This window comes from Mobula hypostoma, chromosome X2 (genome assembly GCF_963921235.1).
Source record: "Mobula hypostoma chromosome X2, sMobHyp1.1, whole genome shotgun sequence".
NCBI lineage: Eukaryota > Metazoa > Chordata > Chondrichthyes > Myliobatiformes > Myliobatidae > Mobula > Mobula hypostoma.
In genome coordinates this window covers 14,802,671-14,823,140 of record NC_086129.1, presented here as the reverse complement: position 1 = coordinate 14,823,140, position 20,470 = coordinate 14,802,671, and positions in this window count along the sequence as shown.

Genomic DNA, 20,470 nt, shown 5'->3' with positions numbered 1-20,470 from the left:
ACATCCTTCATTACTGACCCCATCACCCAGGACATGCCTTCTTATCATTGTGACCATCAGGGAGGAGGTACAGGAGATACATCCATCATTACTGACCCCCATCATCCAGGACATGCCCTCTTATCATTGTGACCATCAGGGAGGAGGTACAGGAGATACATCCATCATTACTGACCCCCATCACCCAGGACATGCCCTCTTCTCATTGTGACCATCAGGGAGGGCGTAATGGAGATAGATCCATCATTACTGACCCCCATCACCCAGGACGTGCCCTCGTCTCACTGATTCCATCTGGGAGGAGTTCATGGAGATACATCCATCATTACTGACCCCCATTACCCAGGACATGTCCTCTTCTCATTGTGACCATCAGGGAAGGGGTAATGGAGATACATCGAACATTACTGACCCACATCACCCAGGACATGTCCTCTTCTCATTGTGACCATCAGGCAGGAGGTACAGGAGATACATCCATCATTACTGATCCCCATCACCCAGGACATGCCCTCTTCTCACTGTGACCATCAGGGAGGAGGTACAGGAGATACAACCATCATTACTGAACCCCATGACCCAGGACATGCCCTCTTCTCATTGTGACCATCAGGGAGGAGGTACAGGAGATACAACCATCATTACTGAACCCCATCACCCAGGACATGCCCTCTTCTCATTGTGACCATCGGGGAGGAGGTACAGGAGATACATCCATCATTACTGACCCCTATCACCCAGGACTTGTCCTCTTCTCATTGTGACCATCAGGAAGGGGGTAATGGAGATACATCCTTCATTACTGACCCCATCACCCAGGACATGTCCTCTTCTCATTGTGACCATCAGGGAGGAGGTACAGGAGATACATCCATCATTACTGACCCCCATCACCCAGGACATGTCTCTTTCTCCCTGTAACCATCAGGGAAGTGGTACAGGAGATACATCCATCATTACTGATCCCCATCACCCAGGACATGTCCTCTTCTCATTGTGACCATCAGGGAGAGGGTAATGGAGATACATCCATCATTACTGACCCCCATTACCCAGGACATGTCCTCTTCTTATTGTGACCATCGGGGAGGAGGTACAGGAGATACATCCATCATTACTGACCCCCATCACCCAGGACATGTCCTCTTCTCATTGTGACCATCGGGGAGGAGGTACAGGAGATACATCCATCATTACTGACCCCCATCACCCAGGACATGTCCTCTTCTCACTGTGACCATCAGGGAAGGGGTAATGGAGATACATCGAACATTACTGACCCACATCACCCAGGACATGCCCTCTTCTCATTGTGACCATCAGGGAGGAGGTAGAGGAGATACATCCATCATTACTGACCCCCATCACCAAGGACATGCCCTCTTCTCATTGTGAGCATCAGGTCGGAGGTACAGGAGATACATCCATCATTACTGACCCCATCACCCAGGACATGTCCTCTTCTGATTGTGACCATCAGGGAGGAGGTAGAGGAGATACATCCATCATTACTGACCCCTATCACCCAGGACTTGTCCTCTTCTCATTGTGACCATCAGGAAGGGGGTAATGGAGATACATCCTTCATTACTGACCCCATCACCCAGGACATGTCCTCTTCTCATTGTGACCATCAGGAAGGGGGTAATGGAGATACATCCTTCATTACTGACCCCATCACCCAGGACATGTCCTCTTCTCTTTGTGACCATCAGGGAGGAGGTACAGGAGATACATCCATCATTACTGACCCCCATCACCCAGGACATGTCTCTTTCTCCCTGTAACCATCAGGGAAGTGGTACAGGAGATACATCCATCATTACTGACCCCCATCACCCAGGACATGCCCTCTTCTCATTGTGACCATCAGGGAGGGCGTAATGGAGATAGATCCATCATTACTGACCCCCATCACCCAGGACGTGCCCTCGTCTCACTGTTACCATCTGGGAGGAGTTCATGGAGATACATCCATCATTACTGACCCCCATTACCCAGGACATGTCCTCTTCTCATTGTGACCATCAGGGAAGGGGTAATGGAGATACATCGAACATTACTGCCCCACATCACCCAGGATATGTCCTCTTCTCATTGTGACCATCAGGCAGGAGGTACAGGAGATACATCCATCATTACTGACCCCCATCACCCAGGACATGTCTCTTTCTCCCTGTAACCATCAGGGAAGTGGTACAGGAGATACATCCATCATTACTGATCCCCATCACCCAGGACATGTCCTCTTCTCATTGTGACCATCAGGGAGAGGGTAATGGAGATACATCCATCATTACTGACCCCCATAACTCAGGACATGTCCTCTTCTTATTGTGACCATCGGGGAGGAGGTACAGGAGATACATCCATCATTACTGACCCCCATCACCCAGGACATGTCCTCTTCTCATTGTGACCATCGGGGAGGAGGTACAGGAGATACATCCATCATTACTGACCCCCATCACCCAGGACATGTCCTCTTCTCACTGTGACCATCAGGGAAGGGGTAATGGAGATACATCGAACATTACTGACCCACATCACCCAGGACATGTCCTCTTCTCATTGTGACCATCAGGCAGGAGGTACAGGAGATACATCCATCATTACTGACCCCCATCACCCAGGACATGCCCTCTTCTCACTGTGACCATCAGGGAGGAGGTACAGGAGATACAACCATCATTACTGAACCCCATCACCAGGACATGCCCTCTTCTCATTGTGACCATCAGGGAGGAGGTACAGGAGATACATCCATCATTACTGACCCCCATCATCCAGGACATGCCCTCTTATCATTGTGACCATCAGGGAGGAGGTACAGGAGATACATCCATCATTACTGACCCCCATCACCCAGGACATGCCCTCTTCTCATTGTGACCATCAGGGAGGGCGTAATGGACATAGATCCATCATTACTGACCCCCATCACCCAGGACGTGCCCTCGTCTCACTGTTACCATCTGGGAGGAGTTCATGGAGATACATCCATCATTACTGACCCCCATTACCCAGGACATGTCCTCTTCTCATTGTGACCATCAGGGAGGGGGTAATGGAGATACATCGAACATTACTGACCCACATCACCCAGGACATGTCCTCTTCTCATTGTGACCATCAGGCAGGAGGTACAGGAGATACATCCATCATTACTGATCCCCATCACCCAGGACATGCCCTCTTCTCACTGTGACCATCAGGGAGGAGGTACAGGAGATACAACCATCATTACTGAACCCCATCACCCAGGACATGCCCTCTTCTCATTGTGACCATCAGCCAGGAGGTACAGGAGATACAACCATCATTACTGAACCCCATCACCCAGGACATGCCCTCTTCTCATTGTGACCATCAGGGAGGAGGTACAGGAGATACATCAATCATTACTGACCCCCATCACCCAGGACATGTCTCTTTCTCCCTGTAACCATCAGGGAAGTGGTACAGGAGATACATCCATCATTACTGATCCCCATCACCCAGGACATGTCCTCTTCTCATTGTGACCATCAGGGAGAGGGTAATGGAGATACATCCATCATTACTGACCCCCATCACCCAGGACATGTCCTCTTCTTATTGTGACCATCGGTGAGGAGGTACAGGAGATACATCCATCATTACAGACCCCCATCACCCAGGACATGTCCTCTTCTCATTGTGACCATCGGGGAGGAGGTACAGGAGATACATCCATCATTACTGACCCCCATCACTCAGGACATGTCCTCTTCTCACTGTGACCATCAGGGAAGGGGTAATGGAGATACATCGAACATTACTGACCCACATCACCCAGGACATGTCCTCTTCTCATTGTGACCATCAGGCAGGAGGTACAGGAGATACATCCATCATTACTGATCCCCATCACCCAGGACATGCCCTCTTCTCACTGTGACCATCAGGGAGGAGGTACAGGAGATACAACCATCATTACTGAACCCCATCACCAGGACATGCCCTCTTCTCATTGTGACCATCAGGGAGGAGGTACAGGAGATACATCCATCATTACTGACCCCATCACCCAGGACATGTCCTCTTCTGATTGTGACCATCAGGGAGGAGGTTGAGGAGATACATCCATCATTACTGACCCCTATCACCCAGGACTTGTCCTCTTCTCATTGTGACCATCAGGAAGGGGGTAATGGAGATACATCCTTCATTACTGACCCCATCACCCAGGACATGCCTTCTTATCATTGTGACCATCAGGGAGGAGGTACAGGAGATACATCCATCATTACTGACCCCCATCATCCAGGACATGCCCTCTTATCATTGTGACCATCAGGGAGGAGGTACAGGAGATACATCCATCATTACTGACCCCCATCACCCAGGACATGCCCTCTTCTCATTGTGACCATCAGGGAGGGCGTAATGGAGATAGATCCATCATTACTGACCCCCATCACCCAGGACGTGCCCTCGTCTTACTGTTACCATCTGGGAGGAGTTCATGGAGATACATCCATCATTACTGACCCCCATTACCCAGGACATGTCCTCTTCTCATTGTGACCATCAGGGAAGGGGTAATGGAGATACATCGAACATTACTGACCCACATCACCCAGGACATGTCCTCTTCTCATTGTGACCATCAGGCAGGAGGTACAGGAGATACATCCATCATTACTGACCCCCATCACCCAGGACATGTCTCTTTCTCCCTGTAACCATCAGGGAAGTGGTACAGGAGATACATCCATCATTACTGATCCCCATCACCCAGGACATGTCCTCTTCTCATTGTGACCATCAGGGAGAGGGTAATGGAGATACATCCATCATTACTGACCCCCATCACCCAGGACATGCCCTCTTCTCATTGTGACCATCGGGGAGGAGGTACAGGAGATACATCCATCATTACTGACCCCCATCACCCAGGACATGTCCTCTTCTCATTGTGACCATCGGGGAGGAGGTACAGGAGATACATCCATCATTACTGACCCCCATCACCCAGGACATGTCCTCTTCTCACTGTGACCATCAGGGAAGGGGTAATGGAGATACATCCTTCATTACTGACCCCATCACCCAGGACATGCCTTCTTATCATTGTGACCATCAGGGAGGAGGTGCAGGAGATACATCCATCATTACTGACCCCCATCATCCAGGACATGCCCTCTTATCATTGTGACCATCAGGGAGGAGGTACAGGAGATACATCCATCATTACTGACCCCCATCACCCAGGACATGCCCTCTTCTCATTGTGACCATCAGGGAGGGCGTAATGGAGATAGATCCATCATTACTGACCCCCATCACCCAGGACGTGCCCTCGTCTTACTGTTACCATCTGGGAGGAGTTAATGGAGATACATCCATCATTACTGACCCCCATTACCCAGGACATGTCCTCTTCTCATTGTGACCATCAGGGAAGGGGTAATGGAGATACATCGAACATTACTGACCCACATCACCCAGGACATGTCCTCTTCTCATTGTGACCATCAGGGAGGAGGTACAGGAGATACATCCATCATTACTGACCCCCATCACCCAGGACATGTCTCTTTCTCCCTGTAACCATCAGGGAAGTGGTACAGGAGATACATCCATCATTACTGATCCCCATCACCCAGGACATGTCCTCTTCTCATTGTGACCATCAGGGAGAGGGTAATGGAGATACATCCATCATTACTGACCCCCATCACCCAGGACATGTCCTCTTCTTATTGTGACCATCGGGGAGGAGGTACAGGAGATACATCCATCATTACTGACCCCCATCACCCAGGACATGTCCTCTTCTCATTGTGACCATCGGGGACTAGGTACAGGAGATACATCCATCATTACTGACCCCCATCACCCAGGACATGTCCTCTTCTCAGTGTGACCATCAGGGAAGGGGTAATGGAGATACATCGAACATTACTGACCCACATCACCCAGGACATGTCCTCTTCTCATTGTGACCATCAGGCAGGAGGTACAGGAGATACATCCATCATTACTGATCCCCATCACCCAGGACATGCCCTCTTCTCACTGTGACCATCAGGGAGGAGGTACAGGAGATACAACCATCATTACTGAACCCCATCACCAGGACATGCCCTCTTCTCATTGTGACCATCAGGGAGGAGGTACAGGAGATACATCCATCATTACTGACCCCATCACCCAGGACATGTCCTCTTCTGATTGTGACCATCAGGGAGGAGGTAGAGGAGATACATCCATCATTACTGACCCCTATCACCCTGGACTTGTCCTCTTCTCATTGTGACCATCAGGAAGGGGGTAATGGAGATACATCCTTCATTACTGACCCCATCACCCAGGACATGCCTTCTTATGATTGTGACCATCAGGGAGGAGGTACAGGAGATACATCCATCATTACTGACCCCCATCACCCAGGACATGCCCTCTTCTCATTGTGACCATCAGGGAGGGCGTAATGGAGATAGATCCATCATTACTGACCCCCATCACCCAGGACGTGCCCTCGTCTCACTGTTACCATCTGGGACGAGTTCATGGAGATACATCCATCATTACTGACCCCCATTACCCAGGACATGTCCTCTTCTCATTGTGACCATCAGGGAAGGGGTAATGGAGATACATCGAACATTACTGACCCACATCACCCAGGACATGTCCTCTTCTCATTGTGACCATCAGGCAGGAGGTACAGGAGATACATCCATCATTACTGATCCCCATCACTCAGGACATGCCCTCTTCTCACTGTGACCATCAGGGAGGAGGTACAGGAGATACAACCATCATTACTGAACCCCATCACCCAGGACATGCCCTCTTCTCATTGTGACCATCAGGGAGGAGGTACAGGAGATACAACCATCATTACTGAACCCCATCACCCAGGACATGCCCTCTTCTCATTGTGACCATCAGGAAGGGGGTAATGGAGATACATCCTTCATTACTGACCCCATCACCCAGGACATGTCCTCTTCTCATTGTGACCATCAGGAAGGGGGTAATGGAGATACATCCTTCATTACTGACCCCATCACCCAGGACATGTCCTCTTCTCATTGTGACCATCAGGGAGGAGGTACAGGAGATACATCCATCATTACTGACCCCCATCACCCAGGACATGTCCTCTTCTCACTGTGACCATCAGGGAAGGGGTAATGGAGATACATCGAACATTACTGACCCACATCACCCAGGACATGTCCTCTTCTCATTGTGACCATCAGGCAGGAGGTACAGGAGATACATCCATCATTACTGATCCCCATCACCCAGGACATGCCCTCTTATCACTGTGACCATCAGGGAGGAGGTACAGGAGATACAACCATCATTACTGAACCCCATCACCAGGACATGCCCTCTTCTCATTGTGACCATCAGGGAGTAGGTACAGGAGATACATCCATCATTACTGACCCCATCACCCAGGACATGTCCTCTTCTGATTGTGACCATCAGGGAGGAGGTAGAGGAGATACATCCATCATTACTGACCCCTATCACCCAGGACTTGTCCTCTTCTCATTGTGACCATCAGGAAGGGGGTAATGGAGATACATCCTTCATTACTGACCCCATCACCCAGGACATGCCTTCTTATCATTGTGACCATCAGGGAGGAGGTACAGGAGATACATCCATCATTACTGACCCTCATCATCCAGGACATGCCCTCTTATCATTGTGACCATCAGGGAGGAGGTACAGGAGATACATCCATCATTACTGACCCCCATCACCCAGGACATGCCCTCTTCTCATTGTGACCATCAGGGAGGGCGTAATGGAGATAGATCCATCATTACTGACCCCCATCACTCAGGACGTGCCATCGTCTCACTGTTACCACCTGGGAGGAGTTCATGGAGATACATCCATCATTACTGACCCCCATTACCCAGGACATGTCCTCTTCTCATTGTGACCATCAGGGAAGGGGTAATGGAGATACATCGAACATTACGGACCCACATCACCCAAGACATGTCCTCTTCTCATTGTGACCATCAGGCAGGAGGTACAGGAGATACATCCATCATTACTGATCCCCATCACCCAGGACATGTCCTCTTCTCATTGTGACCATCAGGAAGGGGGTAATGGAGATACATCCTTCATTACTGACCCCATCACCCAGGACATGTCCTCTTCTCATTGTGACCATCAGGGAGGAGGTACAGGAGATACATCCATCATTACTGACCCCCATCACCCAGGACATGTCTCTTTCTCCCTGTAATCATCAGGGAAGTGGTACAGGAGATACATCCATCATTACTGATCCCCATCACCCAGGACATGTCCTCTTCTCATTGTGACCATCAGGGAGAGGGTAATGGAGATACATCCATCATTACTGACCCCCATCACCCAGGACATGTCCTCTTCTTATTGTGACCATCGGGGAGGATGCACAGGAGATACATCCATCATTACTGACCCCCATCACCCAGGACATGTCCTCTTCTCATTGTGACCATCGGGGAGGAGGTACAGGAGATACATCCATCATTACTGACCCCCATCACCCAGGACATGTCCTCTTCTCACTGTGACCATCAGGGAAGGGGTAATGGAGATACATCGAACATTACTGACCCACATCACCCAGGACATGTCCTCTTCTCATTGTGACCATCAGGCAGGAGGTACAGGAGATACATCCATCATTACTGATCCCCATCACCCAGGACATGCCCTCTTCTCACTGTGACCATCAGGGAGGAGGTACAGGAGATACAACCATCATTACTGAACCCCATCACCCAGGACATGCCCTCTTCTCATTGTGACCATCAGCGAGGAGGTACAGGAGATACAACCATCATTACTGAACCCCATCACCCAGGACATGCCCTCTTCTCATTGTGACCATCAGGGAGGAGGTACAGGAGATACATCAATCATTACTGACCCCCATCACCAAGGACATGCCCTCTTCTCATTGTGAGCATCAGGTAGGAGGTACAGGAGATACATCCATCATTACTGACCCCATCACCCAGGACATGTCCTCTTCTGATTGTGACCATCAGGGAGGAGGTAGAGGAGATACATCCATCATTACTGACCCCTATCACCCAGGACTTGTCCTCTTCTCATTGTGACCATCAGGAAGGGGGTAATGGAGATACATCCTTCATTACTGACCCCATCACCCAGGACATGTCCTCTTCTCATTGTGACCATCAGGAAGGGGGTAATGGAGATACATCCTTCATTACTGACCCCATCACCCAGGACATGTCCTCTTCTCATTGTGACCATCAGGGAGGAGGTTCAGGAGATACATCCATCATTACTGACCCCCATCACCCAGGACATGTCTCTTTCTCCCTGTAACCATCAGGGAAGTGGTACAGGAGATACATCCATCATTACTGATCCCCATCACCCAGGACATGTCCTCTTCTCATTGTGACCATCAGGGAGAGGGTAATGGAGATACATCCATCATTACTGACCCCCATCACCCAGGACATGTCCTCTTCTTATTGTGACCATCGGTGAGGAGGTACAGGAGATACATCCATCATTACTGACCCCCATCACCCAGGACATGTCCTCTTCTCATTGTGACCATCGGGGAGGAGGTACAGGAGATACATCCATCATTACTGACCCCCATCACTCAGGACATGTCCTCTTCTCACTGTGACCATCAGGGAAGGGGTAATGGAGATACATCGAACATTACTGACCCACATCACCCAGGACATGTCCTCTTCTCATTGTGACCATCAGGCAGGAGGTACAGGAGATACATCCATCATTACTGATCCCCATCACCCAGGACATGCCCTCTTCTCACTGTGACCATCAGGGAGGAGGTACAGGAGATACAACCATCATTACTGAACCCCATCACCAGGACATAGCCCTCTTCTCATTGTGACCATCAGGGAGGAGGTACAGGAGATACATCCATCATTACTGACCCCATCACCCAGGACATGTCCTCTTCTGATTGTGACCATCAGGGAGGAGGTTGAGGAGATACATCCATCATTACTGACCCCTATCACCCAGGACTTGTCCTCTTCTCATTGTGACCATCAGGAAGGGGGTAATAGAGATACATCCTTCATTACTGACCCCATCACCCAGGACATGCCTTCTTATCATTGTGACCATCAGGGAGGAGGTACAAGAGATACATCCATCATTACTGACCCCCATCATCCAGGACATGCCCTCTTATCATTGTGACCATCAGGGAGGAGGTACAGGAGATACATCCATCATTACTGACCCCCATCACCCAGGACATGCCCTCTTCTCATTGTGACCATCAGGGAGGGCGTAATGGAGATAGATCCATCATTACTGACCCCCATCACCCAGGACGTGCCCTCGTCTTACTGTTACCATCTGGGAGGAGTTCATGGAGATACATCCATCATTACTGACCCCCATTACCCAGGACATGTCCTCTTCTCATTGTGACCATCAGGGAAGGGGTAATGGAGATACATCGAACATTACTGACCCACATCACCCAGGACATGTCCTCTTCTCATTGTGACCATCAGGGAGGAGGTACAGGAGATACATCCATCATTACTGACCCCCATCACCCAGGACATGTCTCTTTCTCCCTGTAACCATCAGGGAAGTGGTACAGGAGATACATCCATCATTACTGATCCCCATCACCCAGGACATGTCCTCTTCTCATTGTGACCATCAGGGAGAGGGTAATGGAGATACATCCATCATTACTGACCCCCATCACCCAGGACATGTCCTCTTCTTATTGTGACCATCGGGGAGGAGGTACAGGAGATACATCCATCATTACTGACCCCCATCACCCAGGACATGTCCTCTTCTCATTGTGACCATCGGGGAGGAGGTACAGGAGATACATCCATCATTACTGACCCCCATCACCCAGGACATGTCCTCTTCTCACTGTGACCATCAGGGAAGGGGTAATGGAGATACATCCTTCATTACTGACCCCATCACCCAGGACATGCCTTCTTATCATTGTGACCATCAGGGAGGAGGTACAGGAGATACATCCATCATTACTGACCCCCATCATCCAGGACATGCCCTCTTATCATTGTGACCATCAGGGAGGAGGTACAGGAGATACATCCATCATTACTGACCCCCATCACCCAGGACATGCCCTCTTCTCATTGTGACCATCAGGGAGGGCGTAATGGAGATAGATCCATCATTACTGACCCCCATCACCCAGGACGTGCCCTCGTCTTACTGTTACCATCTGGGAGGAGTTAATGGAGATACATCCATCATTACTGACCCCCATTACCCAGGACATGTCCTCTTCTCATTGTGACCATCAGGGAAGGGGTAATGGAGATACATCGAACATTACTGACCCACATCACCCAGGACATGTCCTCTTCTCATTGTGACCATCAGGCAGGAGGTACAGGAGATACATCCATCATTACTGACCCCCATCACCCAGGACATGTCTCTTTCTCCCTGTAACCATCAGGGAAGTGGTACAGGAGATACATCCATCATTACTGATCCCCATCACCCAGGACATGTCCTCTTCTCATTGTGACCATCAGGGAGAGGGTAATGGAGATACATCCATCATTACTGACCCCCATCACCCAGGACATGTCCTCTTCTTATTGTGACCATCGGGGAGGAGGTACAGGAGATACATCCATCATTACTGACCCCCATCACCCAGGACATGTCCTCTTCTCATTGTGACCATCGGGGACTAGGTACAGGAGATACATCCATCATTACTGACCCCCATCACCCAGGACATGTCCTCTTCTCACTGTGACCATCAGGGAAGGGGTAATGGAGATACATCGAACATTACTGACCCACATCACCCAGGACATGTCCTCTTCTCATTGTGACCATCAGGCAGGAGGTACAGGAGATACATCCATCATTACTGATCCCCATCACCCAGGACATGCCCTCTTCTCACTGTGACCATCAGGGAGGAGGTACAGGAGATACAACCATCATTACTGAACCCCATCACCAGGACATGCCCTCTTCTCATTGTGACCATCAGGGAGGAGGTACAGGAGATACATCCATCATTACTGACCCCATCACCCAGGACATGTCCTCTTCTGATTGTGACCATCAGGGAGGAGGTAGAGGAGATACATCCATCATTACTGACCCCTATCACCCTGGACTTGTCCTCTTCTCATTGTGACCATCAGGAAGGGGGTAATGGAGATACATCCTTCATTACTGACCCCATCACCCAGGACATGCCCTCTTCTCATTGTGACCATCAGGGAGGGCGTAATGGAGATAGATCCATCATTACTGACCCCCATCACCCAGGACGTGCCCTCGTCTCACTGTTACCATCTGGGACGAGTTCATGGAGATACATCCATCATTACTGACCCCCATTACCCAGGACATGTCCTCTTCTCATTGTGACCATCAGGGAAGGTGTAATGGAGATACATCGAACATTACTGACCCACATCACCCAGGACATGTCCTCTTCTCATTGTGACCATCAGGCAGGAGGTACAGGAGATACATCCATCATTACTGATCCCCATCACTCAGGACATGCCCTCTTCTCACTGTGACCATCAGGGAGGAGGTACAGGAGATACAACCATCATTACTGAACCCCATCACCCAGGACATGCCCTCTTCTCATTGTGACCATCAGGGAGGAGGTACAGGAGATACAACCATCATTACTGAACCCCATCACCCAGGACATGCCCTCTTCTCATTGTGACCATCAGGAAGGGGGTAATGGAGATACATCCTTCATTACTGACCCCATCACCCAGGACATGTCCTCTTCTCATTGTGACCATCAGGAAGGGGGTAATGGAGATACATCCTTCATTACTGACCCCATCACCCAGGACATGTCCTCTTCTCATTGTGACCATCAGGGAGGAGGTACAGGAGATACATCCATCATTACTGACCCCCATCACCCAGGACATGTCTCTTTCTCCCTGTAACCATCAGGGAAGTGGTACAGGAGATACATCCATCATTACTGATCCCCATCACCCAGGACATGTCCTCTTCTCATTGTGACCATCAGGGAGAGGGTAATGGAGATACATCCATCATTACTGACCCCCATCACCCAGGACATGTCCTCTTCTTATTGTGACCATCGGGGAGGAGGTACAGGAGATACATCCATCATTACTGACCCCCATCACCCAGGACATGTCCTCTTCTCATTGTGACCATCGGGGAGGAGGTACAGGAGATACATCCATCATTACTGACCCCCATCACCCAGGACATGTCCTCTTCTCACTGTGACCATCAGGGAAGGGGTAATGGAGATACATCGAACATTACTGACCCACATCACCCAGGACATGTCCTCTTCTCATTGTGACCATCAGGCAGGAGGTACAGGAGATACATCCATCATTACTGATCCCCATCACCCAGGACATGCCCTCTTCTCACTGTGACCATCAGGGAGGAGGTACAGGAGATACAACCATCATTACTGAACCCCATCACCAGGACATGCCCTCTTCTGATTGTGACCATCAGGGAGTAGGTACAGGAGATACATCCATCATTACTGACCCCATCACCCAGGACATGTCCTCTTCTGATTGTGACCATCAGGGAGGAGGTAGAGGAGATACATCCATCATTACTGACCACTATCACCCAGGACTTGTCCTCTTCTGATTGTGACCATCAGGAAGGGGTTAATGGAGATACATCCTTCATTACTGACCCCATCACCCAGGACATGCCTTCTTATCATTGTGACCATCAGGGAGGAGGTACAGGAGATACATCCATCATTACTGACCCTCATCATCCAGGACATGCCCTCTTATCATTGTGACCATCAGGGAGGAGGTACAGGAGATACATCCATCATTACTGACCCCCATCACCCAGGACATGCCCTCTTCTCATTGTGACCATCAGGGAGGGCGTAATGGAGATAGATCCATCATTACTGACCCCCATCACCCAGGACGTGCCATCGTCTCACTGTTACCACCTGGGAGGAGTTCATGGAGATACATCCATCATTACTGACCCCCATTACCCAGGACATGTCCTCTTCTCATTGTGACCATCAGGGAAGGGGTAATGGAGATACATCGAACATTACTGACCCACATCACCCAGGACATGTCCTCTTCTCATTGTGACCATCAGGCAGGAGGTACAGGAGATACATCCATCATTACTGATCCCCATCACCCAGGACATGTCCTCTTCTCATTGTGACCATCAGGGAGAGGGTAATGGAGATACATCCATCATTACTGACCCCCATCACCCAGGACATGTCCTCTTCTTATTGTGACCATCGGGGAGGATGTACAGGAGATACATCCATCATTACTGACCCCCATCACCCAGGACATGTCCTCTTCTCATTGTGACCATCGGGGAGGAGGTACAGGAGATACATCCATCATTACTGACCCCCATCACCCAGGACATGTCCTCTTCTCACTGTGACCATCAGGGAAGGGGTAATGGAGATACATCGAACATTACTGACCCACATCACCCAGGACATGTCCTCTTCTCATTGTGACCATCAGGCAGGAGGTACAGGAGATACATCCATCATTACTGATCCCCATCACACAGGACATGCCCTCTTCTCACTGTGACCATCAGGGAGGAGGTACAGGAGATACATCCATCATTACTGACCCCCATCACCCAGGACATGTCCTCTTCTCATTGTGACCATCGGGGAGGAGGTACAGGAGATACATCCATCATTACTGACCCCTATCACCCAGGACTTGTCCTCTTCTCATTGTGACCATCAGGAAGGGGGTAATGGAGATACATCCTTCATTACTGACCCCATCACCCAGGACATGCCTTCTTATCATTGTGACCATCAGGGAGGAGGTACAGGAGATACATCCATCATTACTGACCCCTATCACCCAGGACTTGTCCTCTTCTCATTGTGACCATCAGGAAGGGGGTAATGGAGATACATCCTTCATTACTGACCCCATCACCCAGGACATGCCTTCTTATCATTGTGACCATCAGGGAGGAGGTACAGGAGATACATCCATCATTACTGACCCCCATCATCCAGGACATGCCCTCTTATCATTGTGACCATCAGGGAGGAGGTAGAGGAGATACATCCATCATTACTGACCCCCATCACCCAGGACATGTCCTCTTCTCACTGTGACCATCAGGGAAGGGGTAATGGAGATACATCGAACATTACTGACCCACATCACCCAGGACATGTCCTCTTCTCATTGTGACCATCAGGCAGGAGGTACAGGAGATACATCCATCATTACTGATCCCCATCACACAGGACATGCCCTCTTCTCACTGTGACCATCAGGGAGGAGGTACAGGAGATACATCCATCATTACTGACCCCCATCACCCAGGACATGTCCTCTTCTCATTGTGACCATCGGGGAGGAGGTACAGGAGATACATCCATCATTACTGACCCCTATCACCCAGGACTTGTCCTCTTCTCATTGTGACCATCAGGAAGGGGGTAATGGAGATACATCCTTCATTACTGACCCCATCACCCAGGACATGCCTTCTTATCATTGTGACCATCAGGGAGGAGGTACAGGAGATACATCCATCATTACTGACCCCCATCATCCAGGACATGCCCTCTTATCATTGTGACCATCAGGGAGGAGGTACAGGAGATACATCCATCATTACTGACCCCCATCACCCAGGACATGCCCTCTTCTCATTGTGACCATCAGGGAGGGCGTAATGGAGATAGATCCATCATTACTGACCCCCATCACCCAGGACGTGCCCTCGTCTCACTGTTACCATCTGGGAGGAGTTCATGGAGATACATCCATCATTACTGACCCCCATTACCCAGGACATGTCCTCTTCTCATTGTGACCATCAGGGAAGGGGTAATGGAGATACATCGAACATTACTGACCCACATCACCCAGGACATGTCCTCTTCTCATTGTGACCATCAGGCAGGAGGTACAGGAGATACATCCATCATTACTGATCCCCATCACCCAGGACATGCCCTCTTCTCACTGTGACCATCAGGAAGGAGGTACAGGAGATACAACCATCATTACTGAACCCCATCACCCAGGACATACCCTCTTCTCATTGTGACCATCAGGGAGGAGGTACAGGAGATACAACAATCATTACTGAACCCCATCACCCAGGACATGCCCTCTTCTCATTGTGACCATCAGGGAGGAGGTACAGGAGATACATCCATCATTACTGACCCCCATCACCAAGGACATGCCCTCTTCTCATTGTGAGCATCAGGTAGGAGGTACAGGAGATACATCCATCATTACTGACCCCATCACCCAGGACATGTCCTCTTCTGATTGTGACCATCAGGGAGGAGGTAGAGGAGATACATCCATCATTACTGACCCCTATCACCCAGGACTTGTCCTCTTCTCATTGTGACCATCAGGAAGGGGGTAATGGAGATACATCCTTCAGTACTGACCCCACCACCCAGGACATGTCCTCTTCTCATTGTGACGATCAGGGAGGGGATACAGGAGATACATCCATCATTACTGACCCCCATCACCCAGGACATGCCCTCTTATCATTGTGACCATCAGGGAGGAGGTACAGGAGATACATCCATCATTACTGACCCCCATCACCCAGGACATGTCTCTTTCTCCCTGTAACCATCAGGGAAGTGGTACAGGAGATACATCCATCATTACTGATCCCCATCACCCAGGACATGTCCTCTTCTCATTGTGACCATCAGGGAGAGGGTAATGGAGATACATCCATCATTACTGACCCCCATCACCCAGGACATGTCCTCTTCTTATTGTGACCATCGGGGGGGGGGGGGGAGGTGGTATTGGAGATACATCTATCATTACTGACCCCCATCACCCTGGACGTGCCCTCTTCTCTTTGTGACCATCAGGGAGTGGGTACAGGAGATACATCCATGATTACTGACCCCCATCACCCAGGACATGTCCTCTTCTGATTGTGACCATCAGGGAGGGGTTAATGGAGATACATCCATTATTACTGACCCCCATCACCCAGGACGTGCTCTCGTCTCACTGGTACCATCAGGGAGGAGGTACAGGAGATACATCCATGATTACTGACCCCCATTACCCAGGACATGTCCTCTTCTCTTTTTGACCATCAGGGAGGGGGTAATGTAGATACATCGAACATCAATGACCCCTATCACCCAGGACATGTCCTCATCTCATTGTGATCATCAAGGAGGAAGTACAGGAGATATATCCATCACTACTGACCCTATCACCCAGGACACGTCCTCTTCTCATTGTGACCTTCAGGGAGGAGGAAATGGAGATACATCCATCATTACTGACCCCCATCACCCATGGCATGTCCTCTTCTCATTGTGACCTTCAGGGAGGCGGTACAGTTTATACAGCCATCATTACTGACCCCCATCACCCAGGACATGTCCTCTTCTCGTTGTGACCATCAGGGAGGAGGTACAGGCGATACATCCATCATTACTGACCCCCATCACCCAGAACATGTCATCTTCTCATTGTGACCATCAGGGAGGAGGTACAGGAGATTCATCCATCATTACTGACCCCGTTCGCCCAGGACATGTCCTCTTCTCATTGTGACCATCGGGGAGGAGGTACAGGACATACATCCATCATTACTGACCCCCATCACCCAGGACATGTCCTCTTCTCATTGTGACCATCAGGGAGGAAGTACAGGAGATACGTCCATCATTACTGACCCCCATCACCCAGGACATGCCCTCTTCTCATTGTGACCATCAGGGAGGGCGTAATGGAGATACATCCATCATTACTGAACCCCATCACCCAGGACGTGCCCTCGTCTCACTGTTACCATCAGGGATGTGTTAATGGAGATACATCCATCATTACTGACCCCATCACCCAGGAGATTTCCTCTTCTCATTGTGACCTTCAGGGAGGAGGCAATGGACATACATCCATTATTACTGACCCCCATCACCCAGGGCATGTCATCTTCTGATTGTGACCATCAGTGAGTGGGTACAGTAGATACAGCCATCATTACTGACCCCCATCTCCCAGGACATGTCGTCTTCTCATTGTGACCATCAGGGAGTAGGTACAGGAGATACATCCATCATTACTGATCCCCATCACCCAGGACATGCCCTCTTCTCATTGTGACCATCAGGGAGGAGGTACAGAAGATACATCCATCATTACTGAACCCCATCACCCAGGACATTCCCTCTTCTCATTGTGACCATCAGGGAGAAGGTACAGGAGATACATCCATCATTACTGACCCCCATCACCCAGGACATGCCCTCTTCTCATTGTGACCATCAGGTAGGAGGTACAGGAGATACATCCATCATTACTGACCCCATCACCCAGGACATGTCCTCTTCTCATTGTGACCATCAGGGAGGGGGTACAGGAGATACATCCATCATTACTGACCCCCATCACCCAGGACATTTCCTCTTCTCACTGTTACCATCAGGGACGGGTTACAGGAGATACATCCATCATTACTGACCATTAATTTTCATTTTCATACCGACTGTTATTTCCAGTTTTAATTACCCTGTATTGTATTGCAGTGCTGCTACAAAACATCAATATTTCCTGACATATGCCATTGATTGAAACCTGATTCTGATCTGAGCTGGACGAGGCACTTCTGTGCTCGTCTCATTTGACAGATGAGCAGTAGGGGGCGCCCTGACGGGCTGTGTCACGACTCGGTCCGGAGGCTGCTCTGCGGCGGACAGGTGGGCTCGACAATGGGGAGTGAAAACTGCCCAACGCATCATCAGCACCAGAGAACGTATATACAGAAAAGTGCTGGAAATGGGCGAGTAACATGACCCTCCCACCCTGCTCACGGACTGTCTGTCCCACTCCCATCGGGGAGGAGGCTACGTAGCGTCCACACCAGGACCCTGAAGGATCCCACCCACCCTGCTCACGGACTGTCTGTCCCACTCCCATCGGGGAGGAGGCTTCGTAGCGTCCACACCAGGACCGTGAAGGATCCCACCCACCCTGCTCACGGACTGTCTGTCCCACTCCCATTGGGGAGGAGGCTATGTATCGTCCACATCAGGACTGTGAAGGGTCCCACCCACCCTGCTCACGGACTGTCTGTCCCACTCCCATCGGGGAGGAGGCTACGTAGCGTCCACACCAGGACCGTGAAGGATCCCACCCACCCTGCTCACGGACTGTCTGTCCCACTCCCATCGGGACGAGGCTACGTAGCGTCCACACCAGGACCGTGAAGAGTCCCACCCACCCTGCTCACGGACTGGCTATCCCACTCCCATCGGGGAGGAGGTTACGTAGCATCCACACCAGGACCCACCAGACTCAAAAACAGTGACTTTCCCAAAGCAGTGAGTCTGATCAACACCTCCACCCACTAACCCACCCCTCCACACCCCCAAACCACCACTACTTTATCATTTCCTGTCAGAGTCACCTTCTGTACAGACACTCCTGTGCCCAGAGTCACTTTATGGACAGGCAATCAATCTGTGTGTGTAAGCTATCTGATGAATTCATATTTATTGTGCTTTTAACTATTATTATTGCGCTCTTCACCTTTTCTGTTTCGTTGTGCTGCACTGGATCTACAGTAACAATCACTGCTGCTCTGTCCAACACCTCTGCTCCATCATCCCAAAGCAGAACCTCCTGGTGGACAAACAATTTAATTCCAACCCCATTCCCGACCCGACATGTCAGTCCATGGCCTCTTCTTATGCCACCAAGAGCCACCCTCAGAGTGGAGTTACACCTTATATTGCATCTGGGTAGGCAGCCACCAACCAGATTTTTGCTTCTGGTAAAAAAAACATTCACTCCCCTCATTCCCCCACCACTTCCTCTCTTCCCCACTCTGGCGTTGTACCTCTTCTCACCTCCCCCTGGGTCCCTCCTCCTTCCCTTTCTCCCACGGTCCACTCTCCTCTCCGATCAGATTCCTTCCTCTCCAGCCCTTTACTTTTCCCACCCATCACCTCCCCCTGGTGTCCCTCCTCCTTCCCTTTTCCCACGGTCCACTCCTCTCCGATCAGATTCCTTCCTCTCCAGCCCTTTACCTTTCCCACCCATCACCTCCCCCTGGTGTCCCTCCTCCTTCCCTTTCTCCCACGGTCCACTCTCCTCTCCGATCAGATTCCTTCCTCTCCAGCCCTTTACCTTTCCCACCCATCACCTCCCCCTGGTGTCCCTCCTCCTTCCCTTTCTCCCACGGTCCACTCTCCTCTCCTGTCAGATTCCTTCCTCTCCAGCCCTTTACCTCTCCCACCCATCACCTCCCCCTGGTATCCTTCCTCCTTCCCTTTCTCCCATGGTCCACTCTCCTCTCCGATCAGATTCCTTCCTCTCCAGCCCTTTACCTTTCCCACCCATCACCTCCCCCTGGTGTCCCTCCTCCTTCCCTTTCTCCC